This window comes from Thalassophryne amazonica, chromosome 1 (assembly GCF_902500255.1).
Source record: "Thalassophryne amazonica chromosome 1, fThaAma1.1, whole genome shotgun sequence".
Taxonomy (NCBI): Eukaryota; Metazoa; Chordata; class Actinopteri; order Batrachoidiformes; family Batrachoididae; genus Thalassophryne; species Thalassophryne amazonica.
In genome coordinates this window covers 77826978-77851586 of record NC_047103.1, presented here as the reverse complement: position 1 = coordinate 77851586, position 24609 = coordinate 77826978, and the positions used below count along the sequence as shown (strand labels likewise).

The following is a 24609-nucleotide window of genomic DNA, read 5'->3' as shown; positions in this document are numbered from 1 at the left end:
GTATCTGAAAAGTTATGTAGATGTACATAACAGCTCGTCATAATTTAATTTCACAGTCAGATGCCCTGAGCACAATGACATGCAGTGTTTGCGAATAGGTTGCACAATGTTCACGACTAGTTTATGCAAGTGGGACGAAATTTATGTGTGCCGGAAATTTTGACCATTTCAAAATTTTCTTTGCACACTGGCACGCACTCGTGCACAGTTCATGCACAGTTTACTCTGGGTTTACTCACTGGCACGTAATCTTGTGTGCCTGGGAGGGGATCAAATTTGTGCAAGTGTCAAGGTGCCTTTTCTCTTGTTCCCGTCAACTGGAATTCTTGGAAATGACTTTCTGCTGTTCAGCTGGTTGTTGGGATGTTTTTGTCTCCCTCTGGTGATGATGCCCCTTGGTATCTGTGGTGATGGGGACAATGGGGTCTTTTGTAGTGGGGCCTTCTGCTAGAATAATCAGTGTTAATACCTCATTCTCTGACCTTTAGTTGCTCAGATATCCCCCTTCTTTCAGTCCAGTGATTGCTGGAGCCATACGGCCCCATGAAGTGACTTTTCCTCTTTGAGTTAGTGTCATTATGTAACTTGACCTGGAACTGTCATCTGTCACCATGACTTGGGTTCTCGCTAGGCTGAAAGGTTGTGTCTGTGAGTACTTGGGAATTGCATAGGCATTCCCCAGCTGACCTACCAACCCTCTGTCCAGGCGAAGCCCTTTGGGCAAGGCACGTTGCAATCAAGCAACCATCATGCCGCAGTTCCCGACGTAGTTCAGGGTTCTGCGGTCTCAGGGCTGACACAAAGAATAAAAATAAAAACAGCATGAAATACAAATCAGAATCCAAACACTACATGCTGCCCAACAAACATAAGCAAAAACAAATAAAATCATCTCCTAATTATGGGCAACAGAATATAAGAATAAGGATCATTGATCTTACAGAGTCTTTTTTTATTAATTTATTTTCTTTTCCATCCCAGAAGGAAATTATAGATATTTAAAAATAAAATTTTGGAAATGTGAACCACATTGGTTTCACTGTTATTCTTTATCTGTGCCGCTGAGAGACTATCACACACTGTGGGAGAAGCAGAATGTGGAACCAGCTGGATGTACTTAATAAAAATAATGAAACTTAATTTGAAGGGAAAACAATCAAGAGCCTGATAGATCTCAAATGTGTTTGCTTTGGCCTTGTGTATTTGAACTGCAAAGCCAAATATCAGCTGCAGAATAGCATACATGCTCCAGCTACATCGCTCTTCTACTGCCCTGTAAAGGATCTTTCACATAGGAAGTGGTTTGTGCAGCACTTCTTTGTGAAAGTCATTATTTTCCATGACACACACATTGTTGAGCAGTGCCTGTGCATCTCTGTCAACAGTGTATGTAGGCTATGTTTAGCCCTCTGGGGTCCGAGGGCAGTTTTTGGACAGTTCACCCGCCTGGCATAAATGCTTTATTATTGCTGTTAACAGCTCTCTCTGCATCCTACAATCAAGTTGTATGTCTCTTTTTGTCAGGACAATCTGTACTTTCATAATATATCTGCTATAGTTGTGTTTTATAAGTGTAATAAAGGTTTACAATCAGAACTAAGAAAGGAAAAAGTAAAGCGGAAAATAATTTTCCACACACATTTATTCAAAACACACAGCAAACTATAATAAACAACTGTTTTGACACTTTATAAAGGTAATTTGGGCTCTCATGTGAAAGACTGTACAATAAAAAGGTTCAAACAATAAACACAAATGCACATTTTGAACAATATATACAAAATGATCTATGCATTTTGTCTGTCTTCATCTCAAAGCAATTTCTGTCTGCATTTACACAAAGGTCACATCACAAACTTCTACTTCTACTGTGCTTTGGAGTGTTCTGTCCTGCTCTGAAAGCAGCTTTTCACACTTTGGCTCACTTTGGCTCCTGCCACTCTGAGGAGCAGCCCCTCCACCTTGCTCCATTGATATGGTAAACAGTGCTTTACGCCGGAGCGAGAGAGCTTGCCACAGGATTATTCAATAACATTCACAGGTAATGAGGAGTGGAGCATCTTTGAAACTCACACACTCTGTGTTTGAGCATGTGAGATTGTGTGAGAGGTGCTCCATCTGCTCACTTTCACTGATCGCTGTGCGTAATGGCGCAGGGCGCATTGGAGCCAACAGCCAGATGGCTATTCAAACGGGCCAACTAGTAACATATCACTCCTAAAAATGATCTTTGGTTTGTCACATGGGGTAAATCTGCCCTACGAGTGTATTTTGCAAAACCATGTGACGGTGAACCAATTCCGATTGGAGCCTCACATTGCGCACGTCATCACACAGCTTCAATGAGGAGTACAAAGATGGTGGACGGTGGCTCGAAAGTCCGAGTTAACTTTCAGCAAAAAAAAAAAAAAAAAAAAAAGCTTCTATCTCATATCATTAAAAAAGTTATTTATAATTTAGTAAAGCTTGGTCTCAGCCATCGTATATGACGGTGTCAGCCCCAGAGGGTTAAGGGAAGTGGTTGCGATTGGGGAGCTGACACTGGGAAGTTGGGAAGTAGGTGGGGGGGATGTCAGTCGTGAGAGTTAACAGAGTTGACACAGGCAGCTTGATCACACTTTGATCGAAGAATTGAGTGCTGGGGGTGTTCCACGCAAGGAGGTCAACTTCAAGACAGGTAAAGGCAGTTTGATGGTGCTTTGGCAAGTAGCCAAAGAGATGCAGATATTAGTTAGCCCCCTCCCACTGCCAAATAACAACTCAGAGAGAAAGACAATAATGTTAATTCTGAGAACATATTACAATATTAACATGAATTTATCAGGCTGGATGGTCAGGAATTGCAGGACACAAATGCATGGCTTGTACAAACAGTTCTGGCTTTAAAAAGGCTTTACTGTCGAGGATAGCAGAGGTCGGTACACGAGTAAGCAGTCCAGAAAAAGCAGCAGTACAAAAATCATCAGGCAATCAGACGTGGTCATAGCAACAGGCTGGAGGTCAGGTACACACAATGAGGCAGGATTATGGAACACAGGTACAGAGCTGGAATGAAGGCACAAGGCACAACAAACTGGCAAGGGACAAACACCCAGTGATCTTATATAACCCCAGGTGACAATCAGCAAATCAGAAACAGGTGTGCATGGAAAGCACCAGAACAAGGGCGTGACCAGAGAGAGAGAGAGACACCCATCACGAAGAACCAAGAGACAGACAAGAGAAACACAGACAGACAGACAGACTCAAGCAGAAAAACCCAGCAAGAACCAAAACCAATGAAATACAAAAATAACCAGTGGTGGGCACAGTTCCGCTAACCCGCTAACCGCTAATTATCTAAGCTGATGTTTTCATTATCCAATTAGCTTTTCAGATAACTTTGAAAACCATTAGCAGACCAATTAGCTTCAGATAAATTTAGGTCAGATAATTTTTAGACCACTAACATTTTTGCAGGCATAGCAAATAAAGCTTAACAGTTAAAAACATTTGTGAAGTCTGAAATCAAAGATTTTAGCACGTACCTGTTAAATACATCCTAGCAGACAGATAGCTCTATGGTCTGCAAGCAGAAGAAACCTAATTACAGGAACAAAAGGAAACAAGCAAGAAAAAAGATCATCTCTCTTAACACACTAACGACTGGACAGCATATCATGCAAGTCATCAACAGGCATATAGTTTTAACTTAAAATTGTAATCAAAATAATTGCAGACAAGTTATTAAATTAATGCCATGTCTGTGTTGTGAAGGTGTAGGAACACGGACCCACAACAGGGGGCGCTAAATGAACGGACAATGGATAAGCCAAACAGTAACAATTTAATGTTGTGAAATGCACAACGGAATACAGACAAACACAGTTTTGATACCACAATGTTGAGTGACGTGTGGGCAGGCTTGAGGATAGGAGACGTCCATCTAGAACCAAGCCGGATCCCACACAGCCCTCACCGCCAACGGATCTGAAGAACACCGGAGCCGCCAAGTCCTGGAGCCCCAGGTGGCCACCGTCTTCAGCTGTCAGACCGGGTACTGCTGGCAGAGAACAGAAACAGTTTTGATGAGTGTGAGTTCGCACATTCAGTAATTCCACCGTCTGTGTTCTTTTGGGAGGGAGCACCTCCACCTCCAATCACACACTCGTGCAGCTCCTGTCTAACCACTTATCTGGTTGGTGTGTGAAGCGAAGGCGTCGCTGATCACACCAAACGTCAACTCCCCAGATAAGGCAACACCACAGGAAAACGGCTGCAAAAAGAGTTCAGACTATTTGTCAGAGTTGAATACAGCTGAGAAGTTACCTCCAAGGTAGCTGATTTCTCGGCGGGGAGGTGGAGTTGCAGTTCGGCCTTTATGGTGGTGATGGTATGATGTGAATGAGTGACAGCTGGTGTTGATGACAGGTGACAGCTGTCACTCCCGGTTGCTATGACGCCCTCTCGTGCTTGAAGCCCGCACTTCAAGCAGGGCGCCATCTGGTGGTGGTGGGCCAGCAGTACCTCCTCTTCAGCGGCCCACACAACAGTCTGGGTTTTATAAAGTGAAAATATCAGCTATATGTTTTAGTTTTAAAGTAATGTACTAATTTTGAAGGTTTTAGTGTTTGGACCACACATGCTGCAGTGCATTATGGGTAATGTTTCACGACAGGACATGCATGGAGACACTCTGATGAGGCTGCATTTTAACTGCTGCACACGGACAGTAGCATTAAACTCTTTGTATATTGTGCCTAAAACTCTTGTGAATATATTCTCTGGGTTTATAGAAGTTGTTATTGTGTTTGTTTTATGCCAGAAGCTCAGGTTTTGTGAGCTGCGATCGCTTTCTGTTCATGTCATTCTGGGGTAAAGTGAAGTGTGCTCTTTAACGTCCTGCTTATTGTCCTTTACAGCATTGTTTGTCCTCTTTGTTCCAGAGTAATATATATAAGATGTCTGAAATTCGGTTTGTGTTTACGTATATACAACGAGGAAAATAAGTATTTGAACACCCTGTGATTTTGCAAGTTCTCCCACTTAGAAGTCACGGAGGGGTCTGAAATTTTTATCTTAGGTCCATGTTCACTGTGAGAGACATAATCTAAAAAACAAAATCTGGAAATCACAATGTATGAATTTATTTGTATGTTACTGCTGCAAATAAGTATTTGACCCCCCACCAACCAGCAAGAATTCTGGCTCCCACAGACCTGTTAATTTTTTTTTTTAAGAAGCCCTCCTATTCTGCACGCTTTACCTGTATTAATTGCCTTTGTCTGAACTTGTTACCTGTATAAAAGACACCTGTGCACACACTCAATCAATCACACTCCAACTTGTCCACCATAGCCAAGACCAAAGAGCAGTGTAAGGACACCAGGAACAAAACTGTAGACCTGCACAAGGCTGGGATGGACTACAGGACAACAGGCAAGCAGCTTGGTAGAAGACAACAACTGTTATGATTATTTTTTAGAAAGTGGAAGAAACACAACATGACTGTCAATCTCCCTCAGTCTGGGATTCCATGCAAGAGCTCACTTTGTGGTGTAAGGATGATTCTGAGAAAGCTCAGAACTATACAGGAGGACCTGGTCAATGACCTGAAGAGAGCTGGGACCACAGTCACAAAGATTACATTAGTAACACATGATGCTGTCATGGTTTAAAATCCTGCAGGGCAGCAAGGTCCTGCTGCTCAAGCCAGCACATGTCCAGGCCTGTTTGAAGTTCACCAGTGACCATCTGGATGATCCAGAGGAGGCATGGGAGAAGGTCATGTGGTCAGATGAGACCAGAATAGAGCTTTTTGGAATCAACTCCACTTACCATGTTTAGAGGATGAGAACAACACCAAGAAAACCATCCCAACCGTGAAGCATAGGGGTGGAAACATCATACTCTGGGGGTGCAATTCTGCAAAGGGGACAGAACGACTGCACTGTATTGAAGGGATAATGGATGGGGTCCTGTATTGCGAGATTTTGGCAAACAACCTCCTTCCCTCAGTAAGAGCATTGAAGATGGGTCATGGCTGGGTCTTCCAGCATGACAATGACCTCAAACACACAGCCAGGGCAACTAAGGAGAGGCTCCGTAAGAAGCATTTCAAGGTCCTGGAGTGGCCTGGCCAGTCTCCAGACCTGAACTCAATAGAAAATCTTTGGAGGCAGCTGAAACTCCAAACGTGAAAGATCTAGAGAAGATCTGTATGGAGGAGTGGACCAAAATCCCTGCTGCAGTGTGTGCAAACCTGGTGAAAAACTACAGGAAATGTTTGACCTCTGTAATTGCAAACAAAGGCTACTGTACCAAATATTAACATTGATTTTCACAGGTGTTCAAATACTTATTTGCAGCAGTAACATACAAATAAATTATAAAAAAAAAATCATACATTGTGTTGTTCAGAAGAACAACGTAAAAAGTTGATTGGAGATGGGAAAACTTATACACAGGTGCAAAAAATTATAGGCTGTTCATCTACAATGATCTCCAAAGCTTTGAAATGGACAAAAAAAAAAAAAAAAAAAAAAACAGACGCGTGGAACAAAAACAGAAAACAACCATCAAAATGGATAGAAGAATAACCAGAATGGCAAAGGCTCACCCATTGATCAGTTCCAGGATGATCAAAGACAGTCTGGAGTTACCTGTAAGTGCTGTGACAGTTAGAAGACGCCTGTGTGAAGCTAATTTATTTGCAAGAATCCACCGCAAAGTCCCTCTGTTAAATAAAAGACATGCAGAAGAGGTTACAATTTGCAGAAGAACACATCAACTGGTCTAAAGAGAAATGGAGGAATATTTTGTGGACTGATGAGAGTAAAATTGTTCTTTTTGGTCCAAGGGCTGCAGACAGTTTGTGAGATGACCCCCAAACTCTGAATTCAAGCCACAGTTCACAGTGAAGACAGTGAAGCATGGTGGTGCAAGCATCATGATATGGGCATGTTTCTCCTACTATGGTGTTGGGCCTATATATCGCATACCAGGTATCATGGATCAGTTTGGATATGTCAGAATACTTGAAGAGGTCATGTTGCCTTATGCTGAAGAGGACATGCCCTTGATATGGGTGTTTCAACAAGACAATGACCCTAAGCACACAAGTAAACATGCAAAATCTTGATACCACACCAACAAAATTAATGCCTCACAGATGTGAAGAAATCATGAAAAACTGTGGTTATACAACTAAATACTAGTTTAGTGATTCACAGGATTGCTAAAAAAAAGCAGTTTGAACATAATAGGTTTGAGTTTGTAACGTCAACAGCAGATGCTACTATTATTGTGAACACCCCCTTTTCTACTTTTTTTTACTAATGGCCCAATTTCATAGTCTTAAGAGTGTGCATATCATGAATGCTTAGTCTTGTTGGATTTGTGAGAATCTACTGAATCTACTGGTACCTTGTTTCCCATGTAACAATAAGAAATACACTCAAAACCTGGATCAATCTTTTTAGTCACATAGCACTACTATTATTCTGAATACTACTGTATATATACGAGGTCTATTAGATAATAAACTATATGGATTTGAATGACTTGCGATTACACCAATCATGCTTGAACCCTCGTGCGCATTCGTGAGTTTTTTCACGCGTCGGTGACGTCATTTCCCTGTGGGCACGCCTTGAGTGAGATGTGGTCCCGCCCTCTCGGCTGAATTCCTTTGTTTCACACGCTGCTCGAGACGGCGCGCGTTGCTTTATCAACATTTTTTCTGGACCTGTGAGGAATATCCGAGTGGACACTATTCGAGAAATTAAGCTGGTTTTCGGTGAAAAGTTTAACGGCTGATGAGAGATTAGGGGGTGTTTCTGTCGGTGTAAGGACTTCCCACAGAGCAGGACGTCGTGCAGCGCTTCCAGGCGCCATCGTCGGCCTGTTTCGACCTGAAAACATCCTAATTTAAGGCTTAATTCACCCAGGACGTCGTGAGAGAACAGAGAAGATTCAGAAGAGGCCGGCATGAGGACTTTATGTGGACATTCCACTGTTTAAGGACATTTTTTAATGAAAGACGTGCGCGCAAATTCGCCGAGTCGTTTCCGTGACGACTCGGCGAATCTGTGTGCGCCGCGACAGGAAAAACACCTCCATGTTGAAAACCATTTGTAAAATTCAGGCGGCTTTTGATGGCTTTCAACAAGTGAGTAACTGAGAAATTGTTTAACAGCTTGGGCATGTTCCAACTTGCCCGTTAAGGTTTCCAATGGAGGTGTTTTTCCTGTTGCGACCTCCCGCGGTCGGGTCCGGCCCGACATGCGACTCTGCCCGCACGTTCTTTCATTACAATATGTCCGTTAACAATGGAATGTCCAAATAAACTCTTCATGCCGACTTCTTCTGAAAGTTCTCTGTTCTCTGACGACTTCCTGGGTCAACAGAGCCTGAAATGTGTAAGTTTTCAACTTGAAACGGTGAGACGCTGCCGCCTCGAAGCGCAGATCGCCATCGGGCGCCGTGGGCCGTCCTTACAGCGACACTACCAGAACAAAATCTCTCATCAGCCGTTAAAATTTTTACCGAAAACCAGCTGAGTTTATCGAATGGTGTCCACTGAGTTGTGCCTTACAGTTTTGAAAAAATTTTGATCAAACAAAGCAGCAGTCTCTGAGCCATTCCTAAGCAATGAAAAAATCGACGAGAGGGTGGGCCACTCCTCACTCAAAGACTGCCCACAGACGAATGACGTAACCGACAGGCGTGAAAAAAACTCTTGCATGCCCACGAGGGTTCAAGCATGTCTGATGTAATCACACGTGATTCAAATCCATATGGTTTTTGAAAAAAATAATACGGTCGGATACTTTTCTAATAGACCTCATATATATATATATATATATATATATATATATATATATATATATATATATATATATATATATATATATATATATATATATATATACACAAGTATATAAAACCCAAATTCCAATGAAGCTGGGACATTGTGTAAAATGTAAATAAAAACAGAATACAATAATTTGCAAATCCTCTTCAACCTATATTCAATTGAATACACTACAAAGACAAGATATTTAATGTTCAAACTGATAGACTTTGTTGTTTTTATGCAAATATTTGCTCATTTTGAAATGGATGCCTGCAACACATTTCAAAAAAGTTGGGAGGGGGCAACAAAAGACTGGGAAAGTTGATGAATGCTCAAAGAACACCTAATTGGAAACAGGTGGTTGTCATAATTGGGTATAAAAGGAGCATCTCCAAAAAATTCAGCCATTCACAAGCAAAGACGGGGACAAGGCTCACCACTTTGTGAACAACAGCATGAAAAAATAGTCTAACAGTTTAAGAACAATGTTTCTTAACATTTAATTGCAAGGAATTTAGGGATTCCATCATGTACAGTCCATAATATAATCAGAAGATTCAGAGAATCCGGAGAACTTTCTATATGTAAGCGGCAAGGCCGAAAACCAACATTGAATACCTGTGACCTTCGATCCCTCAGGCGGCACTGCATTAAAACCAACATCATTGTGCAAGTTAAAACTCCACCATGCAAAGTGAAAGCCATACATCAACAACATCCAGAAATGCCACCACCTTCTCTGGGCCTGAGCTCATTTGAAATGGACAGATGCAAAGTGGAAAAGTGTGCTGTGGACTGATGAGTCAACGTTTCAAATTGTTTTTTGGAAATCAGGGATGTTGTGTCCTCTGGACAAAAGAGGAAAAAGACCATCCAAATTGTTACCAGCGCAAAGTTCAAAAGATGGGCAACTTACACATCTGTGATGGCACCATCAATGCTGAAAGGTACATCCAGGTTTTGGAGCAACACATGCTGCCATCCAAGCAACGTCTTTTTTAGGGATGTCCCTGCTTGAGCTACAAGTACCTCAGGCTGTGATTGGATGGCAAACTGGACTGGACAACCCACGCCAACCACCTGTACAGGAAGGGACAGAGCAGGCTACACTTCCTGAGGAGGCTGCGGTCGTTCAACATCTGTAGGTAACTCCTGCGGATGTTCTACTAGTCCATGGTAGCCAGCGTCCTGTTTTACGCTGTGGTATGCTGAGGAGAGGGGGGAGCACATCCTAAAAGGACTCGTTGAATGGTATGTTCCAGCTTTCACCTCATGAAATATTCCATTCCGTTCCATTGAAAGAATGTAAAAATATTTATTTGTTTTATGGGGAGGTGATGGTCTAGTGGTTAAAGCATTGGGCTTGAGACCAGAAGATCTTTGGTTCAAATCCCAGCTTGACTGGAAAATCATTAAGGACCTTTCGGCAAGGACCTTAATCCCCTAGTTGCTCCCGGTGTGTAGTGAGTGCCTTATATGGCAGCATCCTCACATCGCGGTGAATGTGAAGCATTGATGTGTAAAGCGCTTTGAGTGTCTGATGCAGATGGAAAAGCGCTATATAAATGCAGTCTATTTACCATTCTATAGAATGGCTAAAATAGATCCTTGTCATTTGATTTATATTAATTTATAAACAACAGAAAAGGGACATACATTTTGGTGCATCACTGCACTGACTTTGTGTACTTCCAGAAAAAAAAGAAAAAGAGTTTGTGTACAATTCTCTCTCCAGCGAAAAGTCACATCTGACATCAACAATCCAACACAAACTTTAAATACGAGTCCAAAAATAATTCTGACAATGTCGTCCGCGATGCCGTGCACCAACTTCATGTACTCCCCCCAAAAAAGACTGTGTACTTCCTCAGTGCAGCTAAAAAAAAATCACTTTTGAAATTAGTCCAGCTTTTCATTCTAACTTCCTACTAACAGCTCTGCCTCCAGACGGCTTACAATGCAGTGGATTTGTTTTGTGTGCGTGCGTGTTATGTGCGCACGTGCGCTGTCTGTGCGCATGTGCATTGTGTATGTGCGCGTGTTGTGTGTGCACGTGTGTGTGTGTGCACATGCGTGTCTGTGTGCAGAGTGCATTGGTACCAAATGTATGGAACCAAATTTACACACTAATGGAACCAAACTGCACTCTAAATGGTAAATAAATGGACTCTAAATGCAATGCAACACAAATGGGACGAATAATCCATGTCATGTGACATACAAGGCACCATGACAAGGATCCACTCAGCCATATATATATATATATATATAAATACATACGAGGTCTGTTAGAAAACTATCCGACCTTTTAATTTTTTGCAAAACCTATATGGATTTGAATCATGTGCGCTTGCATCAGCCAAGCTTCAACCTTCATGCGCATGCGTGAGTTTTTTCACGCCTGTCGGTTGCGTCATTCGCCTGTGAGCACGCTTTGAGTGAGCAGTGGTCCAGCCCCCTCGTCGGATTTTTATTGTGAGGAAAATGTCTGAACGATTTGGAGCTTTGCTGCATCAAATTTTTCCAGAAACTGTGAGAGACAGCCAGGTGGAAACCATTCGGAAGATTCAGATGGCTTTCAGGGATGATTCTATGGGGATCACACAGATTAAGGAGTGTTACAACTGGTTTAAAGACAGCGCACAATGGCGGAGGGCGTGCCGCGCTCCGAGCGGCGATCGACAGGCTGAAACGACCAGATCATTTCCAAACAGAACGCTGTGTTGATCCGGGACGTCGTCTGACTACTACAGAAATGGCAGAAGAGGTGGACATAGCACTTTTTCGGTACATTCCTGTTATGTGTCGGACGCGGTCGGAGCACCGACCCAGCATTTGACAGGACCCAGCATAAAATAAGCAGAGCACGGTTCAAAAGGTAACAGAATTTAATAAACATAATAGTGAGTGGAGTGATAAACAACCCAAAAAGTCCGCGGTCTGGTGAGGTGGAAACACGGCGCGCTCTCAGCAGCGCAAACGGTCCGGAGCCACAGCAGTTCGGACCCAGGGACCCCGCCGACACCCCCCAGGCAGCCGCGACAAACCGAGTCTGTGAAGGAAGAAATCATGAGGTGAGTCCAACACTCTCCACACAGAGACACAGCTCAAAGGTGCACACAATCAGCAACACTTCCTGGCTTTAATATAACTCAGCTTCTCACCCTGCAGGCACAGAACAACTCGTCCACAAATTGTGGACGAGCTGGATATGCCACAACATGTCCTGTGAGGCTTCATCACTGCGTTGCTTTTTGTCCCGCACCATTAGCGGCTCCGTCCCAACGCACGAATTCCTCCGCACGTCTTTTCATGACAAAAACTCCCGTAACAGTGGAATGTGCCAAAAAAGTGGTATGTCCACCTCTTTTGCCATTTCTGTAGTAGTCAGACGACGTCCCGGATCAACACAGCGTTCAGTTTGGAAATGATTGGTTGTTTCAGCCTGTGAATTGCCCCTCGGAGTGCCGGACGGCGCCATTGTGCGCCGTCTTTAAACCGGTTGTAACACTCCTTAATCTGTGTGATCCCCATAGAATCGTCCCTGAAAGTCGTCTGAATCTTCCGAATCGTTTCCACCTGGCTGTCTCTCACAGTTTCTGGAAAAATTTGATGCAGCAAAGCTCCAAATCGTTCAGACATTTTCCTCACAATAAAAATCCGACGAGGGGCCTGGACCACTGCTCACTCAATGCGTGCTCACAGGCGAATGATGCATCCGACAGGCGTGAAAAAACTCATGCATGCGCACGAAGGTTCAAGCTTGGCTGATGCAAGCGCACATGATTCAAATGCATATAGTTTTTGAAAAAAATAAAAAGGTCTGTTACTTTTTTGACAGACCTTGTATTCCAACATACAGGGTTTCTGACTGGGAAGAATCAAAGTTGGGACATGATTTTACCTTATTCACTAATAGATTTCCCCCAATATCCTAAAACGGCTCAAAGCATCAACCTATGAACCCTCTATATCTTTGTGTGATTTTATTCTTTTAACAATTTACACTGATTAATGTGTTGATTCATGCATCTGAGAAGGTACTGCAGCTCAAGCAGCACTCAAGGTCAAATTGACTCTGTGTCACCTCTTTAACGTGGCATGAAACCAGTAATACATTCTGTTTAATGGAGTGACACAAGGCATTGCTTTGCGTTGGGTCAGAAGGGTTTGATCGTAACCACTGAGCCAGAAAGTTGGTGCTGAATGCCAGAAGGCTCACCAGGAACCCTCCTCTATTTCAACACGTGGCCTGACAACAAGCATTTTATTGATGGGTGCCTAATAAGGCTTGGCATGGAGTGACCCCAGTACATGCCTGCTGACAGCCTCCAGTACCACCTCCCCTCCTGACCTCCGCCTTCATCACCCATCATGTGGTCCTCTTCATCAAGGAGCCTTATAAGTTCCTCAGCTTTGTAACTACTTTCAATGCCAGACTCTTATTGTGGAAGGCCTCTGCTCATGTCAGATGGGCTTAATGAGTATGTGATCAAGTACAGGGGATGGCAACGGGATGCCTGGAATGGAACTGGACTTTCACAAACAGGAGCAGTGTGTGTCCATGCGGGGGAGGCTGTGTGCTGAGGTTTTTTATATTTTATTTCTCAAAAATGGTTTCTGCTAAAAAAAAAAAACTATATTTACTGTCTTTGCTTTTGGTTCAATACTACACTCAACACAAAATTAGCCAACTTGTTCCGTTTAATATAATTTACAAGCAATTGTCAAATTGTACTGTGTCAGCATTCTTGTGTGTTGCTGCAAAAAGTATTCGAGAACAAAATAAGTTAATGGAAGTTAATGTACAGGTTTATGCTAATGCTAAAATGCAAAAGCGAAAAATGTTTTGCACCTGGAGTTGATGTTAGAGTGAAAACAGACCATGCTCTATTATTCCCTTTAACATCTAAACTTTATTGTCACACATCTGTCTTGTCTACTGCACTTCCTGCGTTATTTTGGAATCCCTTGTCTGTCTCTCGAGCATTATAATGGCTTTCTTGCTGTGTCTCCTGAGGTGTGTCTCATCAGTGTAATTCTGTCTCTGTCTATTTAATCTCCCTCTCCTCTTGTGCTCCTCACTAAATTGTCTTGTGTATTATGCTGAGCTTTCCCGTGTTCTTTGTGTTGCTCCCTGGTTACTGAACCTTGCATTGCCTCCTGTTTGCCGTGTGTCACACTGAGTACATTACCCACTGTACTGGTGCAGTTGTAATTAAAGAACAGTATTTTCACATCCCTGTGTTCTTCCATGCGAAGAGGCCCTTGGTTGTGCTTAAAATGTTACATTTACACAATATTTTCTATTTCACTTTGTTGATATTCTTGTAAGAAATGAGTTAAGCCCCCATCGCACATAGCAAGAATGTTCAGGAACCACCCTGACACAGCACATATTTCCAGTGGTGGGCACAGTTCCGATAATCTGATAAGTAATTATCGAAGATAATGTTTTCATTATCGGATTATCTTTTTAGATAACTTTAAAAACCATTATCGGACCAATTATCTTCCGATTAACTTTTGTCCGATAACTTTTAGACCGATAAACAAAGCTTAACAGCAACAAGCATTTCTAAAATTTAAAATCAGTTCAGCATCTACCTGTTAAAAGTTTTGTAACAGATGTACAATTATACCCTCTGCAAACAGAAAAGAGCTGCTTGTATGAAAAGTGGGTCTAGCCTCTGCAGACAAAGGAGAAGTGGTCAAAAAAAAAATCCTTTAACACCATACCAATATGCTGGCAATATCACCTAAGTCATCCAGAGGCATACATTTTTAGCTTATGGTTCAAATTTTACCAAACTAATTTTGGACAAGTTATTTAAAATTACTGTCATGTCTGAAGTTTTATAAAGTGAAAATGTCAGATATATGTTATAGTTTTAAAGTAATGTGCTAATTTTTAAGGTTTTGTGAGCACATGCTGAGTCCAGCAGTGCATTATGGGTAGGATGATGTAATCTCACGTTCACAACAGGACAAATGCATTTCAGACACTCTGTTCAGGCTCCACGGACAACAGCATTAAACTCTAGTGCCTAAAACTTTCTTGAATATATTCTCTGGGTTTATAGACGTTGTTAACTGTATTTGCGTTTGTTAAATTCCACGCATTTTAAATGTAGCAGACAGGGATTATCTGGAATTTTGTTTTCAAGGCCTCTACTGCCATCTACTGGCCAGTAGTGTTCATGGCAGTATTCGCTCTAAGTACTAAGCGTCTGGGAACCAGTAGATGGCAGTGTTGTATTTGTTTTGACCACGATTATATATGATGATTGTCAAATCAACTTTTTGGCTTTGCAAATGTATTTTTTTTTTTTTTTTTTACAAATGAAGTTTAAAAACAAAACAACAGCAAAAAAAAAAAATAATAATAATAATAATAACATTACAAGACAGCTCTGCAGTGTTTGCACAGGCACAGTGCGAGCAGTTGGATGCTTGTAGCTTTTCAGCAGGAGGATAACCTCACGACGGCCAACCAGAATAACAGGTTTGATTTTCATTCGACCATACGATCGCAATCAGGAGTCATGCAATCACACCTCCACTCGTCCTCCACTTCCCAGCGCTACTGACCTCACATGCGTGTGTGCATAGAGTAGCTGTTGGAATGATGACATGATTGCTGTGTATGTGTGTGTTCGTAATGGCTGAATGAGGACCTATGCATGCACGTGTGTGGCTGGGGGTGCAAGTCCATTGCCAGCTACTGGATACTGCTGGCAGTGGGCCATGCTCTCCCATGCATCAGATGCAGCCTTTCCAGGGAACTTTCTTTTTTTGTGTTTTGGCTCACTTCAGCAGCACAACGCAACTGTGTTCACCACGATGGTTGGAATATCACATGGGATTTATTTTTTCGTGGTTGATTACAGCACACAGCAGCCAGGTGAGAGGATTTTAACCACAGGCTGCACTCTTGGGTCCACATCCCATCGGCTCCCTGTCCTGCAAAACACTCCTGGGCTGTTGTTGGAGGTGAGATTCATGTTTATTAATGCTGTCACGGCCTCGCACAACAGTTCCACGTCATATCTCCTACAGAGTTAGAAGGTGATAATAATATGTGTATTACAGCGATGAGATCCGTTCAGCTCCAAGCCTGACGCGTGTAATGAGTGCACACTTTTCGGATGTGGCCCAGTTGTCATTTTGACGCCACTCGGCCTCATTATGTCACCAAATTGCAACATATGACATGCAAATGAAAACCAGCAATATACAGTAGAGGCACGTTTACAAAATCTGCGTGTTAGTATACTGTAATGGCTGGTGATACAGGTTGCATTTGTGAGTGCCCAGCAAGGGATGGGGGATACTCTATCCTTGGTTCCTGTGCTGCAGGTTCAGCCTTGACATTGCGGGACATTTCCTGTTGCCCCAGTGGGCAATTTCAGATTATGCATTGAGATGGCGCTGTCTGTTGTTGGAACTGGTGGTCTGTGTTCTTTATCTTGCACTCGCGGGTATGATCTGTTCCTCCATGCTAAGTGGTTGGGCTTTGTCCTGCCTCCTTGTGGTGCGGGTTGCTGACCCTCAGGCCAGCTGTCTTCTAGCTGTGTATGCCCTCTCACAGGATGGGTGGATTGCTGTGGCTGTGGCACCTTCCATGGCTGTAGGTTTTCCCTGCTGTCCTGGCCTGCAGTTCAAGAACAGTGTGGCTTTTATGCAGCTCTTCACATTCATTCACTTTGGCCCAATCTCAATTCTCTTTTGTACCCCTTCCCCTTGGCCCTGCCCCTACCCTTACGCCTACCCCTTTAAAACAAGGGGTAAGGCAAGTCTCATGAGTTTTCAAGAATCACGACACACAGACGTGGGCCTCTCCTCTCTTCCTCTAGACTCTGGGACCTTGATTTCCAAAGGAAACGCAAAGTTTACTGTCATCAGAGAACATAATGTTGGACCACTCAGCAGCAGTCCAGTCCTTTTTTGTCTTTAGCCCAGGCAAGATACTTCTGATGCTGTCTCTTGTTCAAGAGTGGCTTGACACAAGGAAGGCGACAGCTGAAAATGTCTTGCATACATCTGTGCATGGTGGTTCTTGAAGCACTGACTCCAGCTGCAGTTCACTCTTTGTGAATCTCCACCACATTTTTGAATGGGTTTTGTTTTCACAATATTCTGATTTTCTGAGATACTGAATTTGGGGTTTTCATTAGTTGTCAATTATAATCTTCAAAATTAAAAGATATAAACACTTGAAATACGTGGTGTGTCCATAAAGTAACGGTCCTTTTTATTTTTTAAAAAAACTATATGGATTTCTTTCATATGTTTTTACATCAGACATGCTTGAACCCTCGTGCGCATGCGTGAGTTTTTCCACGCCTGTCGGTGACGTCATTCGTCTGTGAGCACGCCTTGTGGAAGGAGTGGTCCCGCCCCCTCATCGGATTTTCATTGTCTGGAAATGGCGGAATGAAAAGGACTTTTTTTCCATTAGAATTTTTTCAGAAGCTGTTAGAGACTGGCACCTGGAAACCATTCGAAAAAGTTATCTGGCTTTTGGTGAAAATTTTACGGGCTTCACAGAGAATAAGGACTTTAACTACAGCTTTAAGGACCCCTTTAAGGACAGTCGGTGCGCCGCGCTTTGAGCTGCGACGTCGCGGTACAAACCACTGGATCATTTCTAAGCTGATGGCTCTGTGGATACGAGACTGTCGTGTGCTCTTTCTCTGGTTATCACAAGAGCTGGACATCAGCCATTTTCCGGCAGATTTCACTTTTAACAAGAGATTTTGTCATGGAAAGCCGCGCGGACGCTTCGCGTGTCACGACCGATTCGCTGATGAAGCGAGACAAAGGAACACCTCTGTTTTGGAGTGTTAGAGGACAAGTTTGGACATGTCCAGCTCTCCACAAGTTCTCTTATACTCACTCGACTGGTAAGCACTGAAAGCCGAGATAGGCATCTCCCAGCTTCTTATCACTTCTTAGCATTTTACCTATTCTACCTCTTTTTCATTATTCTCTGAGGTGGAGTTAACTTCAGTTTTAAGCAATATTCTTTATCTGGTGCCACCTGGTGTTCCCTTTCATTATCCTCATTTTCATGTAGTGTCTGAATGTTTGCTTCCCTCTGGTGTTTGTTCTGGTCCCTACACATCTTTAGTGTTGATTCATTACACCTGCTGGATTCTGCACCTGCCTCCTGATTACTCTGGATATTTCAGTCACTGGTTGTCTGTCTTCAAGTTGCGGGTCCATTGCGCATGGCTTCTTGCCTCCTGTGGTTACGTCTGGTTGTGAGTATTGAGTTGAGTTGAGTTGATTTTGCGCTCTGGGGTTGAACACATTTCCTAAGAAGCAAGTTCTTATCTCAGTTTACCCCTGGTTTTGGTTTTGAACTTTCTGGTTTTAGAAGAAAATACTTTTTTTCTGTTAACTTCTTTGGGCTGGAACTCTTCTAAGAAGAAAAGACATTGCTTAGTTGTTTCCAGTTTTTGTGTTTCTCAGTGGGATGTAAAGTGTTTCCTCAGTTTATACTCACCCTAGTGAAGAAAAGATTTTTCAGCTGTATTCACTTTTTATGAAGAGAAGATTCCTCAGTTTATTTTCACCTTGATGAAGAGAAGGTCCCTCAGCTGAACTCACTTTTATGGAGAGAAAATTCCTCAGTGCACTCACCTCATGAAGAGGAGATTCTTAAGTGGAACTCACCTTTGAAAAAGCAAAGCTCCTTTCAGTTCATTCCTGCCACTCAGTTAACTTTGGTGTTATTTACTCATCCTTGTGTTTTTGCTGACCTGCTTTTTGGGGTTCTCTCATCCATGACCACTGGCAACCGTAACAGTATTTACTAGTACTTATTTTTCCGAGTGTTTGACAGTTTCATCACTCTGAGCAAATATCCAAACAAACTACAACTAACTTTAGGAATAGAAGTGCAGATTAATTGTAAAGTGATAAATCTATTCATTTTAATGCAGTCATGTAAAATATGAGAAGAGTTTGGGGTAAAGTGTGTCGTTTCCTCTCTGTACAGAGCACTGAAAAGGGTGGTGTCCATGACGCTCGTGCATATTTAATTTTAATTTAACCTTTATTTAACCAGGTTAGTCCCATTGAGATATCTTTTGCAAGCAGACCAGAGCAAATGAAGGAAACCCACGCAAACACGAGGAGAACATTGAAACTCCACGCAGAAAGGCCACAGGTGGGAATTGATCCCATGACCTTCTTGCCGTGAGGCAAGTGTGCGAACAACTAATTCACCATGCTGCCCATCCACAGGGTCGTAGAAAGTCCATATGAAAATCACATATTCCCGACCCTTTCCAGTGCAAGAAATACAGCTGCATTATCAGGCAGCCTATAAAAACTCAGGACACATCTGGATCTGAAATCCAACAGACTCAATTAAAAAAGCTGGGGGAAAAGTGTCATCTCCACTCTGTACAGAGCACACTGGATGCATCAAGAAACGTGCTCGACGATTGTGCACGCTGAAATCGTGAAGCTCCTGAAAACAAGATATTCCGAACTTTTTCAAATGTAAATATATGGCAGCCTGTAAAAGCAGCATCGTGGTGGAGTTTCTGCTACACGTCCAAATAGCCGGGTTAAAAAGAACATAGTGGAGAGCTTAATTTGTGCGTTCTTTGGGCAGTTATAATTAAAACATCCTGCTGCAGTACAGAGAGCAGACTCTGGATTCCAAAGCCAACTCTCAATATATTTAGAAAGTTGAGAGCGAAGTGTCTGTCTCCTCTCTGTACGCAGCACTGAAGCAGGTGGCACGTGATGCTTGTGCACATCCGTGAGATGGCAGAAAGTCATGAAACTCCTGCAAATAACATATTCCCAACTTTTTCCAACCATCTGCTCGCAGGTCCACTGATATGAATGCTGAGTCATCACTTTAAAATGGTCAGTAGTTTCATAATCTGATGTAATGTTTGTAATCTTTAATATACATCCTCAACACTATTTGCAAGATTTTAGCCTTTGGCCAATGCTCAGAAATCACTGTGAAACTCTGTTTATGAACTTAGATTTTTCTTATTGTCATCTTTTCATAACAGGCAACTCAAGCCATGAGACTAATACATATTATTGTATGGCTACGACGCTATGCGCACTCTGATTGACTGATTTCCAGTCTGTTATTTTCCCTTACTGGACCATTACCATGACAATCAGTCTGGATTGCGTAGAAAAACCAAGTCAGACATGAACATACAGCATCAGAAAAAACACACAGATTAAAAGTTTACCAGCTAACAACTGGACCATGTGTTAGCAAGTTCTTCATGGAGGTGAAGTGAACAGGTCTGACTACGAGCCCAAAACAGTCAGTAGCTTTCATATTTGGGCGATATTGTAAGTTTGTGTGCGTTTATATTTATATATAATAAACAAATTATTAACCTTGCTTACTCGGTCTGTACGGGGATATCAGACCTCTGTGTTTTTTGCATGGACCGTGCTAATTCTCAGTCCATACTGTCAACACATCGGCTTCATATTTTTCCTGTACAGACCGAGCAAGCAAGGTTAATAATCCTTTAGTGTTTGGCAGTACTTCGGCTTTTTGAGGCTGAATACCTCCTCTGCACTCTGACAAGTGAAGTCTTGAATGAGTTTGCAGCTTTGCTAATGGAAGACAAACAAAACATTTTAATCTTGATAGCATCTGTTCAGTACGAGTCAGTCAGAAACCAAAGAGCGCTTGTCACGAGGGAGCGAACAAACATGAGGCGAGGCAGACTGTGGCATGTTTCAGTCAAGTGCTAATGAATGTAAACGTGGCTGTGATAAAGACAACACAGCATGAAGAAACCTGCAGAGAGGGTAATTTCATCTATTTTTCAAACGCCTCTTGTCTGACACAGTGGTCTTATCATCCACATCAGTGGAGAAGCCACACTATAAAAACATGCAGATGAGCTGTGACAAGAAGGACGCAATAGATGGAAGGGCAGGGTGTGGAAACAAAGGACAAGGAAGGAAATACACCAAATGCTATTCTGGATTGTCTGAGTAAGTGAAGCCTGAAACATACACCTGAACTCAAACTGTGGGATATATATCAGTAGTCCAACTCGTAGCCCACAAATCCACGTCTGTGGATATGGCACTTAATCTATATTGTCCCAGTTCACAGAGCTGTAACTGGGTATCAGCCTTGAATGCAGAAGTAGCCTGTAATCGACTGGAATCCCATCCAGGGGGAAGCACACATTCAGATCCCCTTGTTGTTACATTATCTAGGGAACTGCACTGGCCTGCTGAGCCTTTGGACTTGGTTCTGTTTTAGTGAAGCACTGATTGAGTTTCATCTTTTTTATTTATTTATTTTTTTTTTTTTCAATCCTGGCACTCCACTGAGTGTGTTTTGAGAGGTTGTCTGCCTCAGTTTTTGCCATCCAGGACCCAGAACAATCCTGCATCCCGCGAACGCAGAGCCTGGGCCTGTATGTAGGGCCTAAGTAGATCAGCCAAGTAGGGCGGCGCCAGTCTGTGAACAATTTTATAGGCCAGTAGCAGGACCTTAAAATCTGATCTCACTGAGACAGGGAGCCTGTGAAGAGATGCCTAAATGAAAGTAATGTGGTCAAACCTTCTGCTTTGTGTCAAGAGTCTGGCAGTAGTGTTTTGAACCAATTGAGACCCCTGATCCTGGACTGCGGCAACCCAGAAAATAAAACATTGCAATAATCCAATCTAGAGGAAACAAATGCATGTATTAGGGTCTCAGGATCAGCCATAGACAGGATAGGATGAATCTTTGCTATATTTCATAGATGGAAGAAAGCAGTCGCCGTGATGTCTTTAATGTGGAGGTCAAAGGACAACGTAGGATCAAAAATTAATGCAAGGTTCCTCAATTTGTCCATATGATGTATAATACATGAACCTAAACCGGTGCAGATGTCTCGCTGGACCAAGAGCCATCATTTTAGTCTTATCAGAGTTCAAAGCAGGGAATTACTAGACATCCAGCTTCTCATTGATGTAAGGCAGTCCTCTAGGGATTTTAGATGAATGAGATTACTAGCAGTTATCGGCATGTACAATTGAGTGTCATCAATGAAAGGCAATCCCAAAATGCGGCAGAATATGCCCGAGGGGTGCAAGATAAAGGAAGAAAAGCAGGGGGCCTAGGACGGGTCCCTGTGGAAACCCGAATTTCATGTCACTAAGGCTAGAGGTAGTATTATTGTACAAGACACACTGAGAACGATTACATGCAAGGGCACTTCCAGTAATCTCAAAATAATTCTCCAGCCTATCAAGTAAAATATGATGATCCACGGTATCAAACGCAGCACTAAGATCTAACAACACCAAAACCATAGTGGTGTCTGAGTCCCTTGCTCGCAGAAGGTCAGTGACTACTTTAGTGAGTGCTGTCTCTGTGGAGTGATATTTCCTAAAAGGAGACTGCAATGGCTCAAAAAGATCATTCTCAGTAAGATGTTCCATGAGTTGCCGTGATACCACTTTTTCCAAAATTTTAGAGCAAAATGACAGATTTGATATGGGCCTACAAGTTTTCAATACGTCAGGATCAAGATTAGATTTCTTGAGCAATGGTTTAATCACTACAGATTTGAAACATGTAAGAACAGATCCAGAGGTTAGTGAGAGATTAACAATTTTCAGCACAGTCAACCCAAGAATCGGCCATATTTCCTTCAACAGTTTTGTTGGCATAAGATCAAATAAGCAAACAAATGTGCTTTTTGTAGATGTCACGAGTTTCGTCAGTGTGCCTAGTGAGATACTACCAAACACCACAATGGTAGCACCCACCTCCATAGCAGGGTGCAATGGCTGGACCAAGATATGCTGAGATATGCTTGACCTAATGTCTTCTATTTTCTTCTTGAAATAATCCAAGAAGTCCTGTGTTGAAAAAGGAGAGCAACTAATAGGTGGCTGTCCATGAATGAGAAATGTTGTGTCAAACAAAAACCTTGAATTATGCTTGTTTTTAATAATCAAATCAGAATAATAAGCCTGCTTTGTAGTCAATGGTGCATGCTTATAATGTAAAATAGTATCACGCCACGTGTAGAGGCTTGAAATAGTTAAGCATATGTTAATTTGTCTGAATAAAACAGACACCCCTACAATTTTCATTTTACTTGTTAAGAGTTTATTTTTGGATAATAAGTAATAACTCAATTGGTTCAATTGTAATCTCTTGTGAGTTAAGTGTAATCCCTACACTGTCCAGTAGATGGCGCGAGCGCGCACTGATAGAGAATAGCTGAGACACCACAGAGGAAGAACAATCACGGTGAAGTAAATGCAGCTAAACAAATGTTTTTTCTCTATTCTCATTTATCACAGGTTGGTAAACACTAATTCACAGAGTGAATGTATATTTTCTGAGACTTTAGGTGCTGAGGATAACACTGTCTAGTGTGAGTCCAAGAGAAACGTAGTTTGTGCAAGTTTTTTTCGGGTTCTATTGCAAACGTGTTTGAAGCTAACCTGCTAAGCTAATGGTAGTGTAAGGGAAATGCAAGGTGGACAGAAATGTATCCAAACCAATTTTGGTACAAGGGACCACTTGAGTACAATATTTTATTACATGCATGAAACGTTTTTCATGCAACATGCAAATTACTGGACCTCATTCACATTTGTGAATATTAAGGGTTTCTTACCAAGTTCCAGGAGTGCAGTTGTAAACCTGTATTAGATACATGACACTAGAGTTAGTTCATAACTATGATGATTATTCACATGATTGACTTTCGTAAAAACAGTGCTCCTAGTCAAGAGGCAACAGTTTTAAAAGGTCAGACAGTGGAGTGTGTCAGCATATATAAATATCTTGGAACTGTCATTGATGATAAACTGAACTTTGAGGCAAACTGTGACGCTGTGTACAAAAAGGGACGCCAGCGCCTCTATTGTCTGAGAAAACTGTCCACTTTTAACTGACAGAACCGTGCTGACCTTGTTTTATCGTGCTTTTATAGAATCAGTTTTATCCTTCTGTCTTGTTTCATGGTTTGGAAGTGTGTCCCTCAAAAATAAAAATTGTTTAAACCAAATTGTGAAATGGTCAAGCAAGCTGATTGGAGAGTCTCAGCTTCAGCCAGAATCCCTGTATATCAAACAGGTACAGAGGATAGCTGGTTCCATTTTGAGAGATGACTCCCACCCTCTTTATAGTGAGTTTCAGCTGCTCCCCTCAGGTCGGAGGTTCAGGGTACCAGCTTGTAAAACTAAACGCTACAAAAACAGTTTTGTACCAGCAGCCATCAGTGCTGTAAACAAGTAACAGAAACTTAATATAACTTTTGTATTTATTTTTTGTATAGTCTTTTTTACCTTGTTTTTATGAACAGCACATTTTTATTTATTTAGTTTTATCCTTTTGGTTCAGTATGATACGTTTTTAGACTTTTTATCTACTGATGTTGTAATTCATCTTGCTTTTATTCTACTTTGGGGCCGTCCTTGTGGTTCTTTTAGCTTTTTAGCACTGTTGTTGCTTTGTCTTGTTCTGTGTTTACCAAACGAGATGACTCACTCACTGTAAACTAATTTTACCCAAGGGTATAATAATAAATTGAATCTGAATCTGAATGCTAAAATAATTTAAGTTAAAAACATTAGCATTAAATAGAGATAAGTAGTGTGATTCATTTGACTGGAGGTAATAATTAAAAAGGTTAAAAAGCAGAAATAGGTTTAATACTTTTTTTTATGTGATTTAAAACCAATGTACATATTTCATTGTATTTTTGAAGAATTGTAAAATTTGTAAAAATCAGATAGTGAATTGT

The 24609-nt window shown here is 42.0% G+C and overlaps 1 long non-coding RNA gene across 1 annotated transcript; it reads right to left on the bottom strand.

Moving 5' to 3' along the window:
* Positions 1-1853: 1853 nt before the first annotated feature.
* LOC117519775 lies at positions 1854-24170 on the bottom strand. The gene is made up of 3 exons (XR_004563416.1): positions 23976-24170; positions 13765-13770; positions 1854-1865 (listed from the first exon to the last, which is right to left on the bottom strand). It is a non-coding gene; the product is annotated as an uncharacterized LOC117519775 (long non-coding RNA).
* Positions 24171-24609: the final 439 nt, after the last annotated feature.